This window comes from Trichosurus vulpecula, chromosome 8, assembly GCF_011100635.1.
Source record: "Trichosurus vulpecula isolate mTriVul1 chromosome 8, mTriVul1.pri, whole genome shotgun sequence".
NCBI classification, from domain to species: domain Eukaryota; kingdom Metazoa; phylum Chordata; class Mammalia; order Diprotodontia; family Phalangeridae; genus Trichosurus; species Trichosurus vulpecula.
The window spans coordinates 65,144,951-65,163,772 of record NC_050580.1 but is presented as its reverse complement, the minus strand read 5'-3'; positions in this window follow the sequence as shown (position 1 = coordinate 65,163,772).

The window sequence follows — 18,822 nt, the reverse complement described above, 5'->3', positions numbered from 1 at the left end:
AAAGGTTTTGGAAATAATAATGATGACCTTAACTTAAATGTTCTCCTAAATTTCTTTTTTTGCAAGAGAAGGATAAAAGTATAATGAACAAAGGGTAAAATGTTCACACACAGTGGAATTTTCTTGAAGACTTTTCACACTTCTTATGACATGGTTTAGCCTTCATGACCTCTGAGGTATTTTCTAACTCTGACGTAAAACTTCTAGTATTATCTTTTTTTGCTTTTTAATTATAGGCATTTCTACAAAGGGCTAGAATGAACACTTTACAAAACCTACATTATTAGCACTTGCACCAAATAATAGACATTTTGGCTTCCACTTTAGAAAAATGCAATTAAAAAAATCCTTTGAGCAACTGCTCTTATAGATAAGGGTAGTGTGGGGTCTAGTGACAAATGTGATAAATTAACTTTCCTATAACTGGAAAAATATTTCCAACTTTTATTATATAGTCGTTCAAAAATAATACTTTTAAATACTCTTTAAAAGATACTTATTTTTAGTCTCTGTGACTGACCTTATCAAAATAATAATTTTGTTTACTGGGCAAAGAAACGTCAAAATCCACTGGAACCTTGCTATAATAGTGTCCCTAAGGTGTAGGCCATGGAAACAGATATTGATGAGACAACCTTATAACAAGGTCCTTTCAGTATTTCCTTAATGAAACCTCTTTGGATGGGGTCCAAGATGGATCTGCCTTTTACTATACTTGGTTCTATAAAAATAGCATTCTGGCACTGTCAGTAGCATACTTACAGTTGTAGTTAAGTTTAATGGAAGAGCTAGTTACTCTCTTTTTCTGTACCCCTCAACCCCCCATTTAGGAAGCAATCCTCTGCCTTAGTTCTTCCCTTCAAGAATTTTTTCCCCTGGTCAATGTCTTTAGCTCCATCCCCAGGGTGGTTTACTTTTCAAACCTGTTCTGGGAAGAAAGGAATAGAATATGTTTGCGATAACTGCCTCAGAAGACTACTCCAACTCACTGACAGACTCTTTCCCCACTAAAACTTTCTCAGTCTAATTGGGACTAGGTACTGGTTAAGATTCATATATTCTCTCTGCATTTTAGAAGCTATAAGTATCAATAAAATCTCTTTTGTTGTTTCAAGTTCCCAATTTGTTGACAGAAAATGCCTCCCACCCCAGTCATAGAATCTATTAATCTTTCTCCCTGCCAGGCAGCAACTGTCCTCTTGTCTCGGCGTCTGTCCCCCTAGCACCTACCCTAAGGAATACTCCAATGGATGAACTAGTTGTCTTAGAGAAACCAGTTTCTTTCAAAACATGTAATAAAACAGAAAGCAAATAAACTCTTAAAGAATCAAGACTGTGGAAAAATTAATCTCTCTTTTGGGACAGCCAGAAGGGCACAAGCGAAATGGGTGATAAGGCTCACCAGCTCTGTCCTCAGCTCCATTACATCTCACACCATCTCTGTGTTGGTGTCTCAGCTTCCTCTTCTACTCTTTCCATAGGCCAGTGTGTCTTTCAGGATGTGGAACTCAGAGCATCCTGTTTTGACTCCTGCCCTGGCAGCAGCTCCAGCTCACTGTGGCAGGGGTAGCATGACAGTTTTCTTCTGTTGGAATCACTTCCTCCTTATCTGTGGCAATGAATCTGCTAGTGTGGCAGCCCACTCCTCTGAATACTCGCCTCCTGTGCTGTTTAATGAAGTCACCCTCTATAAAGCTTCTGCTCTCTCCCTTTCCCTCTTAGGAATGGGAAAGACTAAGCTTTAAATTACAGTGTCATAGATCTAAAGAAGCACCAGTAGATAAACACTGGGGAATTGATATTTGTCATTGGACACCAGTCTCTAATGTGCCGCTATACTATTATATTACATGCAGTACCTCTATACTATTAGATCCTAGTATAATTTCCTATAACATAAATGGAAAGAACAGAATGATTGAGTCTCAAAGTACAAAGGTAGAGAGAAGTTTCCATGATGATATTTTTTGAAAAACATAAATAATCCTTAAAAACCAGTTTGATGACTCAAAAGTCAGCAAATAGGTGCTCCAAACCACTCTATTCTATTTCTTCCTTTGGATATGACCTAAATTAACTATCTAAAATCAACCATGTCTATAATCAAATCATGTTTAGGGTGCTTAATTTCTCGAGAATTTTTCATTCCTTCCATCATTTAATGACTGCCCCTTGATGGTTTCACAGTATATTGCTTATAACTTTTCCCTGCATTTATCACATTCTAATTTGTATCACAGTTATTGGAATTCCTCTCTGTATTTGTCAGATTGTTTCATGAACTTTAGATTTGGAAGGTTTCTCAGAGGTCATCTAGTCCAACCTATGCCTGAAGAGGAAATCTCTTATATGACATTCTTGACCAGCCTCTTCTGGGAGACTTCCAGCGAGGGGAAACCCATTGCCTCCTGGGACTCCAAATTGACTCTGATTGTTAAAAAGGTTTTCTGGCCTAAATTTGTGTCTTTGCATCTTCTTCCCCTTGCTCCTAATTATGCCCTCCAAAGCCAAGCAGAACAAGCTTGATCCAGCTTCTACCTAACAATCTTTTGCATAGATGAAGACAGCTACCAAGCTCCCTTTTCACTTTAAGGCTTGACTTACAAATTGTCCAAGGATTACTTGATAGCTACTGCTGCCAATCAGAACTATCAATGCACAGAAACATTTTAAAACTAGCTTATTATATGCTCAAAGAAGAGAAATAAAATAAAACCAAACTCTTAAACAAAACGCAAACAAAAACCAAAAATAGGGAGCCCCTGAGCATCAGTTTCAGCAAACTTACCTAGGTCTTAGTTACATATGGAAGATGAATACAATGGAATTTTACAGAGGGCAGAAAGGGTAGAGATTTATACATCAAAGAACACATAGCAGAAGGGGAAGGTCTCTGGTAGGTAAAAATAATAACCTAGTCAGTAAACACAAGGGATATACCTGGAATTTGCAGACTCACAGTTAACACCAGAGTTATGCCTAATAATTTGACATGTTCAGCTTAAGTAAATAGAGGTTTAAAAAAGCTGGGTCAGAAATTCTCTTGTCACTCACTTATCATTTAATCACTGGAGCTAAAGTTTGGTATTTCAGCTACATTCTGCGTGCTTCAGTTGGTGATGTGACTTGCTGTTTCAAGCAAATGACATCAATATAGCCAGACCAGAAAAATGACAGCCTTCTCATCTCTGACTAAGATTTTGCCTTCTCAGGGCCTCTGTCCCTATCCTATCACCTCTACTGTTTCTGACTCTACTTTAGGGTCTCAAATGAGACTTGTAAGTTCTATGAGGGCTGCTTCTATCTTATTGATTTTTTTTTTATTTTTCCAGCCTCAAGCAAAGTGGCTTGCTAATATCAAGCACCTAATAAATGTTTGTTAGATTGATATAAATCATTGGTGGCTGTAACAAGTATTAGAAACACAGATATTAAGTTACGTTCTTCCCTATGGATTTCTGAAAAGCAAAATCACAATCCGTGGCTAAGATGCAGCAAATTTTGGTGAAAGATGAGTGATGAATTTTTCTTCCTGCTACTTGCTTATTCTTATTTCTTCTGCATCTCCCAGAGCTTTCCTCTAGCAATCATCCATCCCTTTCTATATTTATCTTCAATCTCTCCCATTCCACTAGCTATTTCCTAATTATGCACACAAATGGTCAGGGACCCCTAATCCTTCGAAAAAACCAAACCAAACCCTGTAACTGTTACCCTACATCTGGGATAAGCATTGGGCCCTTTGAATTTTAGGGAACACACTGGAAGAATTCTCTGCCTGAGACTCTTTATTGGATGCTCCAGTTTTCAAGGTCTTTTAGAGAAAAATTTAGCATTTTATCTTTATTTTGTTTTAGATTGAATTTGTACATACATGAGTTTTCTGGTATTTTTCCTTAAAAATCAGACTAGTTTCTTTGGTATAACTCTTGCTTGCTTAAATGCTTATTTACTAATATCTGAGTATTTCAGCTAAGATGAGAAGTCTCTATTTTGCATAGTGCCTAGAAGTTCACATAGACAATACTAGGATAGTTTGAAAATGTTACCGTTTTTCTTTTTTACTTGCCTTATTTGTGCCATAAGTCTAGAAAACTTCTCTGAGATCCTTATGGACTGCAGGTCCCCAGGATAAAGTTTTTCTGTTGGTATAGAAATCTCAAATAATCAACTATAGCAATGTGATGGTATAGTGCATAGAGTGGCAGGCCTGGAGTTGGGAAGCCCTGAGTTCAAATTTGAGTTTGATGTCTTCATAATCAAATTATATTTCATAATCACATTTGGCAAATAGTAGCCTTCAATACTTTCAAAGACATGGTAATACAATGTAATTTGCTGAGTTCTAATAAGCAAACCATCTGCCACTGGGCAAATCATTTAACCTCTGCCTCAGTTTCCTCACCTGTAAAATGGGGATAATAATAACACCTACCTCCCAGGGTTGTTGTGAATCTCAAATAAGATCACTGTAAAGTGCTTAGCACAGTGCCTGGCATTTAGTAAGTGATATATAAATGTTAGCTACTATCACCGTAAGTGCTTTATCAGTTTTGGGGAGCCCCACACTTTTAGCTTTTCTCAGTATGTTTTCTTTCAGTTAACCTGTTTTTAATTAGAAATCCATTTAAAGTGTCCGTACAGTGGCATGAATTCATTGGAGAAAGATCCCTTTAGTATAGGGATCCAGAGGAAATTTGCCTATGTAGGAAGACATTTTTTCTGGACCCCAGTTGGATGGCTTAACACACTTAGGGAATCATGGAAGAGTTTTCACCGAAGAAAGTTTGTTTTCTCACTTCAGGGTTAAGGGCTGACTTCTAGTCTATCCCAGGTCTCTAATACCTCTTGGGAGAGCCTCATATGTTCCAGGATCTCTATAGGGACTAAACTTTCCTTTGGAAGTAGGAAGATTTATTTTCTTTTCCATTGAAAGTTAGTCTTGATTAAACTTGGACTGCATGTGTGCCTGTAGGGTCCAGAATAGTGAGGCTCCTTAGTGGGAAAAGGAGAGAATAAGTAATCCAGTGCTCCCTGAACTCAGGGCTAGTTTTGTTGTAGCATTTGGTACTCATCTGAGTAGCAAGGTCCCTTAGTGGGAGAGGGAAAGAGTGAGGACCCCAGCCCCCTAGAACCACAGACCTGTGCTGCTATATGAGCACCAAGCCAAATTAGTTTGGTTTCTCACCTGAAGGGTGAGGGAATGACTTCCAGCTAACCTCAAGTCCCTTAGAGCACCCCTCCTCCCCATGCTCAGGCAACTCTGGAAGGGAGCCAGATTTCCCTCCAAAAAGGGAGGCTTGATTTCCTTTTCTGTTTCCATTTCTTTTTTTTTTTTTTTTAATTCTCTGAGGTTGGGATGAACCTTTTAGAAAAAATTTTTTATTTATTTTTTATTTTCAACATTCACTTTTATAAGATTTTGAGTTCTGAATTTCCCCCCTTTACTCCCTTCCCCCCCCAAGACAGCATGCAGTTCGATATAGGCTATACATATACAATCATATTAAACATATTTCCACATTAGTCGTGTTGTGAAAGAATCAGAACAAAAGGTGAAAGCCACAAGAAAGAAAAAACAACAAAAAAAGAAAATATAGTATGCTTTGATCTGCATTCAGACTCCATAGTTCTTTCTCTGCATGTGGATAGCATTTTCCATCATGAGTCTTTTGGAATTGACTTAGATCATTGCATTGCTGAGAAGAGCCACATCTATCAAGGTTGGTCATTGTACAATGTTGCTGTTACTGTGTACAGTGTTCTCCTGGTTCTGCTTAGTTCGCTCTGCATCAGTTCATGTAAATCTTTCCAGGTTTTTCTGAAATCTGCCTGCTCATCATTTCTTATGGAACAATAGTATTCTATTATATTCATATACCACAACTTGTTCAGCCATTCCCCAATTGATAGGCGTGGGTGAACCTTTTTGCAAGCACCAAGGTTTACCTACTTGATTTTGGTAAATGATATTTGTGTGTTAAAATTGTATTGTTATGTATTTGGAAGTATAGAAGAATGCTAATTATAAAATTTGATTATAAACTATGACATAGACTTTTCCTGAGGCTCTTTACTATAAAGCAGTGGAGAAGGTATTAAAAAAGGATGAGGCAAAGCCTCCCCAAGTCACTAAAGAACTATCTAGGATTTGTGTGGGACTATGGACATTGCCAAACTACACTCCATTAGATTTGTGGAGGAAAACAAATAATAAAACTGGAGAGGGGAAGTACAAAGTACAAAGGTAAATCAAGTCAACCAATCATCACACTTTCACATATCCTTGATAAAATTATCAGATGAGACTATACCTTGACTGAATCAAGATGTATGAACAAGGCCTAGATTTTTCCCTGAATCAATCAAAGGTGTATCAATTGAGTTTGACAGGGAATCTGTTCAGGTTGGTTGAGGGACTCGGTCATACCCTGTGAGGCTTGCACATCATCAAGCTAGTTTGGAATTGGGGACCTGAAAAAATGGTGGTCCAGAAGAGTTCTAGCTCAGCTCCTAAGAATGAATTAGTTGTGAGGGAAGGAGGAGGAGGTTTTGACTTTATCTCTGGTGTCAGGCTTGGTCCCCACCTCTTTGACTATGGAAGGACTGAGGGTCAGAAAACTTAAGACTATTTAATCAGCATCCAAGTCTTGGCAGTATGTATGGAAGAGCTGTCAGTGTCTATATAGGAGCAAAGATCAAACTAGACAGTACTGAGGAGAAGGAACTTCAAGATTCTATGAGGAGCCCAGCAGAAAGTCTATCTCATGTCTAGTCGGAATTTCATGAGTAGCCCAGAAAGGGAGAAAGGGATTTCCAGCAACTAGGAGCTCTAAGTTTCCTCTCTGCTACATGTGCTCCATACTCTTAAGCCCACTTTCCATTGGATTCTGTATGTACTGGGGGAGAGTGTGTCACAAACACTTTTTTTTTTTTGCATGGGGGGAGTGTTTGGTGCTAAACAATTCTTACTATACTGCCTTAGTAAATACCTCTTTTTTCTGGTAATTAACAATCAGTTTATTAATTAGACTAGCTAATAATAAATTGATGTTCTGTAGTTTCTCTCAATAACCAAAGAAGCTTAATGGAGACCCTGAAATTCCCTAGACAAGTGAAAATTGACCCTGATTGGTGGATATTTAATGAGGAGGTAGACTAGAAGTCTAGCTCTTCCTGCTGAGAACGTGGCTTAATCTCATAACACAGCCACTTCCAGTAATCTGGACAGGTCAACCCACATCCAACTAGACCACTCTGGTTGGTTTTCTCCCTCATGATCTGGGTCACCCTAAACTCTAATGGAAGGGTACAAAGACAGGGGTCCCTTTCCCCAGGGTAAGGATGCACCCGGACTGGGTTCTATTTATACTCTAAACAGAAGTAAGATCTGAAAGTTGGGTGGGATCCCTGCCCAAAACTGAAGAGTATGTTCCTTCAGGGCCAGGAATAATCTCATCAATCAATCATTTCCTTCAGAGAACAACTGTAACAAGAATGAGGAAATTGAGGAGTAAAGTCTGGGTCCCAATTTAATAATTGGATATTAATATAATAGCTTAATAATAATTTATCTCAGCTGGGATACAATAAGGTATGACTGGAGATAGAACAAAGGATTTGACAGAAGAGGATAGTGTAGGATTGAGTTGGTTCACCAAGACATGGAGATAGGGATGGGAGGAGAGCACAGCTAGTGTAAGAATGACATCCTGGGAAAAAACTGGAGAGGTTGAGGGAATGGAGATCACTATGAAGATAAAGAACAGTACTACTAGGGAGAGATCAGATGACAAAAATGATATGTTCAGACAAAGCAATTTCAGAGCTCTTGAATATGGAAGTTGAACACTTGTGGGGGATAGCAATATCAAATCTATGCTCCTCATGGTATGTAGCTGACGTGGACTAGAAGAGGAAGTAGGTCAGGGATATATGGAGTATATATAGGGAATGAGAAGTTAGTAGATTTGAGGAAGCATCCACATATACATTCAAATCCCCTAGTATCACAGCAGGAATTGGGGAAGAGAAAGATTACAAGCCAGACACCAAACTTATCGAGGAAGGACAGGGAATGTCTTGGGGTTGGTAGATAATCACCAATGGGATCCGTATTGGGTGACAGAGTTGGGCACTATGAACTAAAAAGAGGAGATATTGCTGAGTGGTGGTGGTAGTCTTGAAGGAGTCATGGCCTTGGACATTTTAAAATTGAGTGAGACCCTGGGCCCTACAGCCTGTAGCATCCTGACAAGCCTGCACCCACCCATTCCTTAGCCTGGCAGTTGGAACTTGGCCTCCAGGAAGGAATCTTGAGATGAGAGATGATTGAAGGAAAATGGGACCCCATTTTCTTTGGCACCCTTGAGCTCTTTGAGACAAGAATGGCTTTACAAGCAAATAGAGTTGTGTTTTTATTTCAATAAAATGATTGTGTTCTATATATCAATGATCAAGGAAGGAAAGTCATCCATAGGCTGGAGCAACGGAGCTGGAGACAGATGTGGTTGGAAGGCTAGGAGCCATCCATACCCTGATCTCACTCTCTCCTCTCCCAAACCAACTCCAGGTTGGCTTTATAAAAAGTGATTATTAAAAACCCAAGTCGAGAAGCTGAGAGATGAAAATATCTCAAGCCTGGGGTTAGGCTTCTGTTCCTTCTGGCTCCAGCAGCAAGAGCTTCCTCTCTCAGGAGGTCCAACTCTCAAAGCTGTTCCCAGTGTTTCAGAGTTCCATCTCTGTGATCTTTTGCAAAGGGTGATCCTCCCCAAACTTTCTTCTTGTTGTTTTGAAAAATATTTTTCTTTTAATTCCTCTTTTTAAAATTAAATTAAAAAAAATTAAATTCTAATTTAATTTCTCTTTAAAAAATTATTTTTGAGTTTCAAATTCTCTTTTTCCCTTCACTGTCTCTCCTACCCATTGAGAAGGCAAGAAATACAATGCCTATTATATATATGCAAAACATGTTTCCACATTCACCATGTTGTGGAAGGTGGGTGAGAAGCAAGAAAAATAAAGAGAAAAAATATTCTCCAGTCAGCACTGAGAGTCCATCAGTTCTCCCCCTGGAGATGGATTGTGTTTTTCATCATGAGTCATTTGGAATTGCCATGGATGATTGCATTGATCAGAGCTGCTAAGTCTTTCACAGTTAATTTTCATTACAATCTTGCTATCATTGTGTACAATGTTCTCCTGGTTTTGCTCACTTCACTTCACATGATTCTATACGTCTTCTCAGGTTTTTCTGAAACTATCTCCATCATTTCTTACAGCACAAAGCATTCTATCACATTCATATACGATAACTCGTTCAGCCATTCCCAATCGATGGGCATCCCCCCAGTTTTCAACTCTTTGCTACTACAAAAGTAATGCTATAAATATTTTTGCACATATGTGTCTTTTTCCTTTTTCTTTGATCTCTTTGAGGTATAGATCTAGTAGTGGTATTGCTGTGTTAAAGGGTATGCACAATTTCATAGCCTTTTGGGCATAGTTCCAAATTGTTCTCCAGAATGGTTGGGCTGATTCATAGCTCCACCAACAATGAATTAGTGTGCCTATTTTTTCTAACTGCCCTCCAACATTTGTCATTTTTCTTTTTGGTCATTTTGGCCAATTTGATAGGTGTGAAAGGGTACCTCAGAGTTGTTGTGATTTGCAATGCTCTATTAATGATTTAGAGTATTTTTTTTATGACTACTGACAGCTTTGATTTCTTCTTTTAAAAACTGCCTGTTCATATATTTTGACCATTTATCAATTTGAGAATGGCTCTTATTTTTATAGATTTGGTTCAGTTCTTACATATTTAAGTCCTTATATACTTAAGAAATTTTATCAAAAAAGTGCTGTAAAATTTCCCTTCCAGAGGGGGCAGGTGAGGGGGAATGAGTGAATCTTGCTCTCATCGGATTTGACTTGAGGAGGGAATACCATACACACTCAATTGGGTATCTTACCCCACAGGAAAGAAGGAGGAAGGAGATAAAAAAGGGAGGATGATAGAAGGGAGGGCAGATGGGGGAGGAGGTAATCAAAAGCAAACACTTTCAAAAAGGGACAGGGTCAAGGCAGAAAATTGAATAAAGGGGGACAGGACAGGAGGGAGCAAAATATAGTTAGTCTTTCACAACATGAGTTTTGTGGAAGGGTTTTGCATAATGATACACATGTGGCCTATGTTGAATTGCTTGCCTTCTTAGGGAGGGGGGGTGGGGAGCGAAGAGGGGAGAGAATTTGGAACTCAAAGTTTTAAAAGCAGATGTTCAAAAAAAAAAGTTGTTTTTCCATGCAACTGGGAAATAAGATATACAGACAATGGGGCATAGAAATCTATCTTGCCCTACAAGAAAGTAAGGGAAAAGGGGATGGTGGGGGAGTAGGGTGACAGAAGGGAGGGCTGACTGGTGAATGGGTCAATCAGAATATATGCCATCTTGGAGTGGGGGGGGGAGGGTAGAAATGGGGAGAAAATTTGTAATTCAAAATCTTGTGGAAAACAATGCTGAAAATTAAAAATATTAAATAAAAAATTAAAAAAAAATTTCCCTTCCAGTTTCCTGTTTTTTTTTTTAATTTTGGCTGTATTGTGTTTTGTTTGTGCAAAATCTTTTCAATTTAATGTAATAAAAATTATCCATTTTACCTCCAATGACCCTACCTCTTGTTTGATCATGAACTATAGCCCTATCCACAGTCAGAGGTTAAGTAACTTTCCCAGGGTCACACAACTACTCAGTGTCACTCTGAATTAGTTCATATAAGTCTCTGAATTCTTCATATTCATCCCTACCAATGGCATAGTAATGTTTCATTACAATCATGTACCACAATTTGTTTCACAATTCCCTAATTGATATCCTTAGTTTTTGTTGGAAGGGTCTTAGGCTGTCTCATCCCCTTCTGCAGGATTGGGTTTCCTAGTGACTTCAGGACCAATGGTGATGCTACTGTTAGTGACACATGGGGCACACTAGTGAGCCTAGAACTGAGTATATTTGCCTCTATACTGTAACTGGATGTAATGGCCTCTTGCAGGGTAATTGGAGAATGCATAGGAGACCTCTTTCCATTCAGAACCACTCCATTGCTTGATATACACAGAGATTGGCTTAAACTCAGCCAAGACCTCACAGTTATCTGACAACAGTTTCACAAAGATATGGTAAGTGTGGCCACAGTCATTTCTGGTGACAAACCAGTCCTTGATCACAATGTCTGAATTCACCGTGTCTGTCAATTCTTTCCAATATGCTTAGCTTTCATGTCTACCAGCTGAGACTTGAGGCAGGCACTGGAGAGTCATGAGAAGGTTTTCAGCCTCTGGTCGGCGCAGTAGTGGGCTGTACCCTTCCCCACTGGTGAAGATATTATTTCTGGGTAATTAATCATTGTATTAATCATGCCACCAGATAATTAATAAAAAGGGTCAATGGAACTCTTGAATGCCAATGACCTTAAATACCTCTTCTAAATCCTAATTAACTTTGGCTGACTAACTGATTTCAATTAATGATGATTATGGGACAGGGAGGAGCACACAGGGGGAGTTTATGAGCAATGATATTAGAAAACTGCCCTAAACTCCTTAGGGCCACCTTTAGTAGGTGATACAGTTGATGTAGCAGCTATACTCTGTGGACCCAAGCCGACTGTATGAGCAAAATCCGAACTTGTGCTACACACACACACACACACACACACACTCACACTCACACTCACACACATCCTTTCTTTTTATTCTTCTTTAGCCAATTTGCTACTATCCTATTTCTTTTTTTTTCCATTTCATTGACAAAGTTCCCTAAAAAATTGGCTATAAATTCATTTCTCTTTTCCTTCACCAGACACTTGCAATCTGGCTTCAGCACTGTAACAGCAAGCACCCTAGCATACCCAGGATGGCCTGCTAGCACAGGTTCCTTTATCTGCTTTTCTAGGAAAGACTGCTCAAAAAGGGGTTAACAATCCTACTTTCAATTACTTTCACTAGTTCAAGGGGAGGGTCAGCACCCAGATGGTCAGGGAAAGTACAAGCAGAGAAAACACAGAGAAAATACAAACAAAGAAATTCACATAAAGACCAACAGGCAGGGCTCTTAACTGCCTGAACCAAAGCAATATTACTATACATTTTAAATACACCACTGGATCTAGAGAGCCTTTACATCTGAGCAGTCAGGGAGCTCTGAACATACAGCTACTCACTACTCAGAGTATTGACCAGAGAGTCAAAAGATCCTTCTCATAAGCAAACCCCCAAAGCAAAGTACCAACCCAGAGTATATATACACTTCTCAGAGCCAGAAGGCATCACAACCCTCATGACTCAGTGACTAATTAGAAATTAGCAAAAGGTGTGAGAGTCTTCCCACAAGCAAGCCTCCTCCCCCAATGGGCTCTATGTGACTCAGGATGTATCACAGCTGTGGGCTGGGCAAGAGCTCAAAGCAGGTCACATAAACCTGTTAATGGATGGGAAGATCTTCCTCTTCCATTAACATTACAAGCACCCACATCTTTATTGCTCTCTCAAAGATTGCCAGTGACCTCATAATCCCTCCCAAACAATGGCTTTAAAATAAATGTCATCAGCCCCATTGACTTGTCTACAGCATTAGACACTGTTGTCTGTTCCTTTCTGGTGGATAGTCTTTGTTCACTTGGCTGCAAGGACACCATCCTTCCTTCTCTTCCCACCTTTCTGACAACCCATTTGGCATCTTGAACTCTTCCCAGCTCCTTAAGGTTAGTGTTTCTATCCTTGGTTCTTGCCTTCTCTTTACACTTTCCCTCTAATAATCTCATTCATTCTCATAACTTCAACTATTGCCAGGATGCAGATGACTCTCAAATCTATATTTCTATCCCTGATCTCTTCCTGATCTTTATCTCAAGTAATACCTAGAGGCCAGCTCCAAATGAATGTTCCCATTCAAATGGTAAGATTTACCAACTGTCTGAGTCACAGGGTTTAAAAGTAGAAGGATCATTAGAAATCACCTAAGCCCAGACCTTCATTTTGCAGATGCGAATATTGAAGTCCCTAGTGATTAAGTGAATTGTCCAAAGTCATAGAAGTAGAGATGAATCAAGCCAGGTTTGGAAGTCAATTCTTCAACTTCTAAGACCAATTCTCTTTCCTTTTCCCCCCAAAACTAGTTTTCATTTAACTTTGCAATTTCTGTCAATGGCACCACTATTCACACAATCTCCTATGCTGGAGACCTTATTGTAGTTTTTAAATTCTTTTTTCCCCCTCAGACAATGTAGTATAGTGGAATACTTGGCATCCAGACGGCTTAACTTCTCTGAACCTTAGTCAACAAGTATTTATTAAGCACTAACTACGTATTCTGGGTAGTATGTTTCCATATGTAAAATGGGAATGGTAATTCATGTTTTCCCTATCTCACAGGGTTATTGTGAGAAAAGTACCTTGCAAGGTACTATATTACTGTTATTTAATCAGTTACCAAGTCCTATTAGTTCTTTTTTAAATTTAATTTTTTTAGTTACATTTTAAGTTTAGTTACATTTAAGCAACATTTTAGTTACATTTACGGTCTTCCTTCATCCCTCCTTAATCCACAGTAGATGCTGCCACCATTACACACACACACACACACACACACACACACACACACACACATACACACACACACATACACACACATACACACACACACCTCTATATACTATATATACATATTGCATTTTTCTATTTATCAGTTCTTTCTCTGGAGGTGGACAGCATCTTCCTTCATAGATCCTTTGTAATTGATTCGAATATTTATAATACTCAAAATAACTTAGTCATTCACAATTATTCTTCGAACAATATTGCTGTTACTATATTCAACATTCTCTTGATTCTGCTTATTTCACTCTTCATTATTCCATGTAGGTCTCAAGTCCTGTCAGTTCTGAGGACAATTGACTAGATTAGTGTCGGAAGAAACCTGAGAAATCATCTAGTTTCCACTCCACCATTTTACGGGTATAGCATACTCTCTGGAGCCACTCCCTCAAATCACACTCATATTGGTGGGCTAGGTGGCCAGAGGGCAGCTACTATACCTATCAAGGGAGCAGAATTCTAGTGATAATGCTGAAGATCTCGTCTTCTTGTATTCTCACTCATAAGCTTCTCTACTGATGTCCTCCCTATTGATAAAATTGGCTTTGAGAAAGTGTATTTACTAAGCAGATGGAGTAAAGACGGTTATTACAGAAATAGCCCCCAAACTGCAGATATGCTTTCCCCCTTCACACACAAGACCTTCGGGGAGACTGGGCTCAAACTTAGAAAGGACACACAACCAAACAGTAAATTAATAGCTTCTGATTACTGGAAGTCCTTTGAAGTACCCCTTAGGTATAGCTCTCTGCTGGGCCCTAAGATTAATTAGCCACCACCTATCAAGATCTGGAAGGGAATTCCAGATCTTCCAACTTTTTGAAGTTCACAAAGTCATCACTTATTCAAGGAAATGGGAAGGAAGGAAGACTCTAACTTTCATCACCACACCAAACCCAAGGGCAATTTCATCAGAGGAGTTCTTCCTCACCGGATAGAATCATCACAAAATTCACTGCTGGAATGCTTGTACTTGAATTGGCTTGCTGTATCACACATGGGCTAAAAGACATGTCTGATTCTTCTAGTTAGTCACAAGACAACTCTGTGAGTGTGTGTGTGTGTCTGTGTGTGTGTGTGTCTGTGTGTGTGTGTGTGTGTGTGTGCACGTAGCTTCAATCATCTTCATTCAATGATCAAAACACTTTTCTCCTTCTAAATTGATCATATTAACCTATTTTTTACCTCTTTGATTAATTTCTTCTAGTTGTCTAGGGCCTAAACTTAGACTCTAGACCAGGAATCCAAACTTCACAGAACAAATGCCCTTACTAAAAGAATTCATTCTGTGAAACTTGAACTCAGTCAAAAGATACTGCTGGTTCCCCACCCCTGGTCTAGGCCTTCTATGATTACATTAATTGAAGGTGGATAAGCAAACACAAGCAAGGAGATTGTTGTCCAAAGAAGTAACACAATTTGTTCAATGTTACATAGATGTTCTTTTATAAAATATTTTGATGATAATATTATGGTGTCCCTAAAATATGAAACTCCAATATACAAACTGTTGTATTCTTTTAAAATATCTAGGGAGTTAGATGTTTAAACTTTTTTTTAATGGAGAAGGTATATAAATAGCAATGTGTAGACACTTTAAAAGGGCTAAAGTAGTAGGATCTTGATTAAAAAAAAGGCCCTTGTCACAAACAGGAGCAACAACAAAAGCTGAAAAGTAATATTTAGATAATAATACTGTCAGTGAAGGTTTGCTACCTTTTTATATATCTCAAATGTTGACTGGTATAGAATAACTTCTGCTTTAATCTTCTCATTTCAATTTCTTTGGGGTCTCTGTACATTTCCATTGTAACTGTGTTGTCTTTAGCAATCTCTCTTATGACAAAGATTTCAAAACATGCCAGAAAAATCACAATTAAACTAGTCTCAGAAAGTTGACAGTATGGCTATGGATGGAATACTGTACAAGTGGGTTTCATGGCTTCTGGTGGTTAGTGGAAGCTCCCAGCTTTCCTTGAAGTTCCTCAAAAGCAGATAACTCCAGAAAATAGAGTTCTGGATAGCCTGGATTCAGGAAGTCCTTAGTTCAAATCCAGCCTCAGACACTTACTAGCCATGTGACCCTGAACAAACCACTTAGCCTCTGTCAGCCTCACTTTCCTCAATGTAAAAAGGGGATAATAATAACACCTACCTCCCAGAGTTGTTGTGGGGATCAAATGAGAAAATATTTGTAAAGCACTTAACACTGTGCCTGGTACATAGTAGAAATTTAATAAATATTTCTTTTTTTCCCCTTCACCTTATACCTGTACCCTGAACTGTTTCCTAGTTCTAGGGGATCTTTATGAAAAACTGGAAACTCAGAGGATGACCACCAATTGGCTGAACACGTTATGGTATTTGAGTGTAATGGAATACTATTGTGATGTAAATAATGATGAAAGTGATAGTTTCAGAGAAATTTGGGAAGACACAGAGTCAAGTGAGCAGGAGAACAATTTACATTCTAACAATAACATTGTAAAAATAATTTTGAAAGAAAAGAACTCTGATCAATGCAATGGTCAATCATGATTCTGGATGATGAATGAAGAATGCTATCCATCTCCTCTTGAAAGAGAGGTGATGGACTAAATATACAGACTAAGATATATTTTTAGACATAAGCATTATGGGAATTTGTTTTCCTTTTCACTAACCAGTGTGCCACTCTGCTGTGTTACAAGGATTTTATTTTTCATTAAGTAAGGAGTGGGGGAAGTCAGGGAGGGGAAAACAAAACCAAAACAACTCAACAACAAGCACTTGATAACTCAATTAAAAAAAAAAGGATTTAGAAAAAGGATCTTTATTTCAGATGGCAATCGTCCTGTGTGTGTGTGTGTGTGTGTGTGTGTGTGTGATCTCTGGATTTTGGTAAACCCTCAAAATCCTAATTCCAGAATTATAATTCTATTATAACTCCCAGTATATCTAGGGGACGGTAAAGGATAAACCTGGTACTTTCTTGAGGACCACAATTCACTGCGTACGATCCTGGTAACATGTGTATACTTTCTTCTCCACTTAAGTTTTGCTGGTATTGGCAAAGCCAGTGTGCCAGGTACTCTCTTGGGGTTTGTTGATGAAAGCAGATCACCAGAGCAAGACGTTTTCCAAGACAACTGGGGACAAAAGCAAAAGAGGAGCGATTAAACCATGGCTCTGCAACACACTAGCGGAAGCTGGAACAAACCTTGGTGAACCTTTCAACTCTTTTCTGTTCCCGTCTCAGCACAGTCGTCCCGCTGGGCAGCTCTAGCCACAGGACTCGCTGAACGGGATGCTCCAAAGAGCGCAGGCGCAGGAGCCGTTGCTTAGCGACGAAACAGGCCATTCCAGCTGGGAGCTCCGGTTCCGCAGGGTCATACTCACATGCGTGCTACTCAGATACAAGTTGTATTGATTACCAGAGAAAGATGCTAATGGATTGGCGCTGTTGCTGAGGGTGAGCGCAAACCTGAGGATGGAATGGCTGTGTTCACTTCTGAAGAGCCGGGCCGTGGACCAGCTAGTTCGCCAAGAAAGTCTACATCCTGGGTGCCCAGAGCTCTGCCAGGCACTGTGTAGGAGCGAGAATATGGGGGGCGGGGGGAGAGGGCGGGAAGGGGAGCATCTGACATGTTAAAGCGCTTCATATATGTTAGGTCATTTGCGATTGTAACAGACCATGGCCTCAGGGAACTTACAGTCTAGTTTGGAAGACAAACTTAATAAACAGGAAACAACACAGACTCCGATTAATTCAAGAAACATATACTGAGTGTCTGCTACCCGTGCGGCAGCTTTTTAGGAGCTGGGCACAAACCCCTACATGCCCTCAAGCTGCATGCAATTTCATAAGAGTGGGTGGAGAAAGCACACAAAGGAATAAATACAAGCTTGGAATTTAGTATAAGTGAATGGATGAAGCATTATGAATATGAATGAAGAGATAAAGAGAAAACACCTACAGCAAACATTTAATTGCCCACATTGTGCCAAGGGCTGGGTGAGATACACCACTCAGATAAGACACAATTTCTGCTTTTTTCTGGAGCTTAGTTAACTAAAGATATAGAGAAGGAGAGGCTAAACAGTGTCAGCAAAGATTGGAATGGGAGTCATCTCCAAGTTCTAATGAAAGGGGAGGTATTAGAGCTGGGTTTTGAAGAATGGAAAGGGTTTCCACAGGTGAGGATGTTTCCTCTTCTAGACCTAGGGGACTGAAGGATCAAATATCCTGGGGATAGGGTTGGATGAGATCGAGAAATGGCCAGAAGACCTCTTTGCCTGGTATGTTATTAGATTTAGAGCTAGAAGGAGATTTCAGAATTCTAGTCCAACTGGGCTGTTGGACTAGACCATAAATCATAAATTTAGAGAAATGCATTTATTTATCTAATCCAACTGTAGCACTGGATTTGGTCAGGAAGGATTGAGTTCAGTTTTATCTCAGACACTTACTAGCTTTGTGACTCTGGACACATCACTTAACTTTTGCCGCGGTTTCCTCAACTGTAAAATGGGAATGAGAATCTACCTTCCAGGGTTGTTGCGAAGATCAAATGAGATGTTTGTGAAGTGCTTTGCAAATCTCAAAGTGTTATATAAATGCTAGCTATTATTATTACAGATAAGCAATGGAGCTGAGAGGGGTTTAATGGACACTAGCCTAATGTCACAAGCTTATAAACAGCAGAGTAGGGTTTTGAACCAGAGTTTTCTGGTTCTAAGTCCGGTATTCCTTTCTTTTTTTTTTTTTGTGAGCAGGAATTGTTTCGTTCTTTGTATTTGTGTCCTCAATGCCTAAAACAGTACCTAGCACAGAGTAGGGCCTTAATGCTTATTGATTAACTGAAAAAAGTTGATTGGACCATGATGCGGCTTAAATGCCAGGATTAGAATCTTGAATTTTGTATTCTCCATAGACAATTCAGTCACTGAAAGTGGCATATTATAAGCTAGGACCAGAAACCACATTAGGGCATTTAAGGGATCCAGCTGGAAATTGTAATTGTCACTTTTTTTCAGTAGGTGACAAGGGAAATAATTAACATCAAATGTGGTAGTATCCAGTTTTACTGCAATCTGTCCACTTTGCATGTTCAGCTTACTTTCTGGTACCTTCTTCATGTGCTGTATCAATGGAAGTCACTGGGAGGAAGATCTGTCTCATAGCCTGCAAG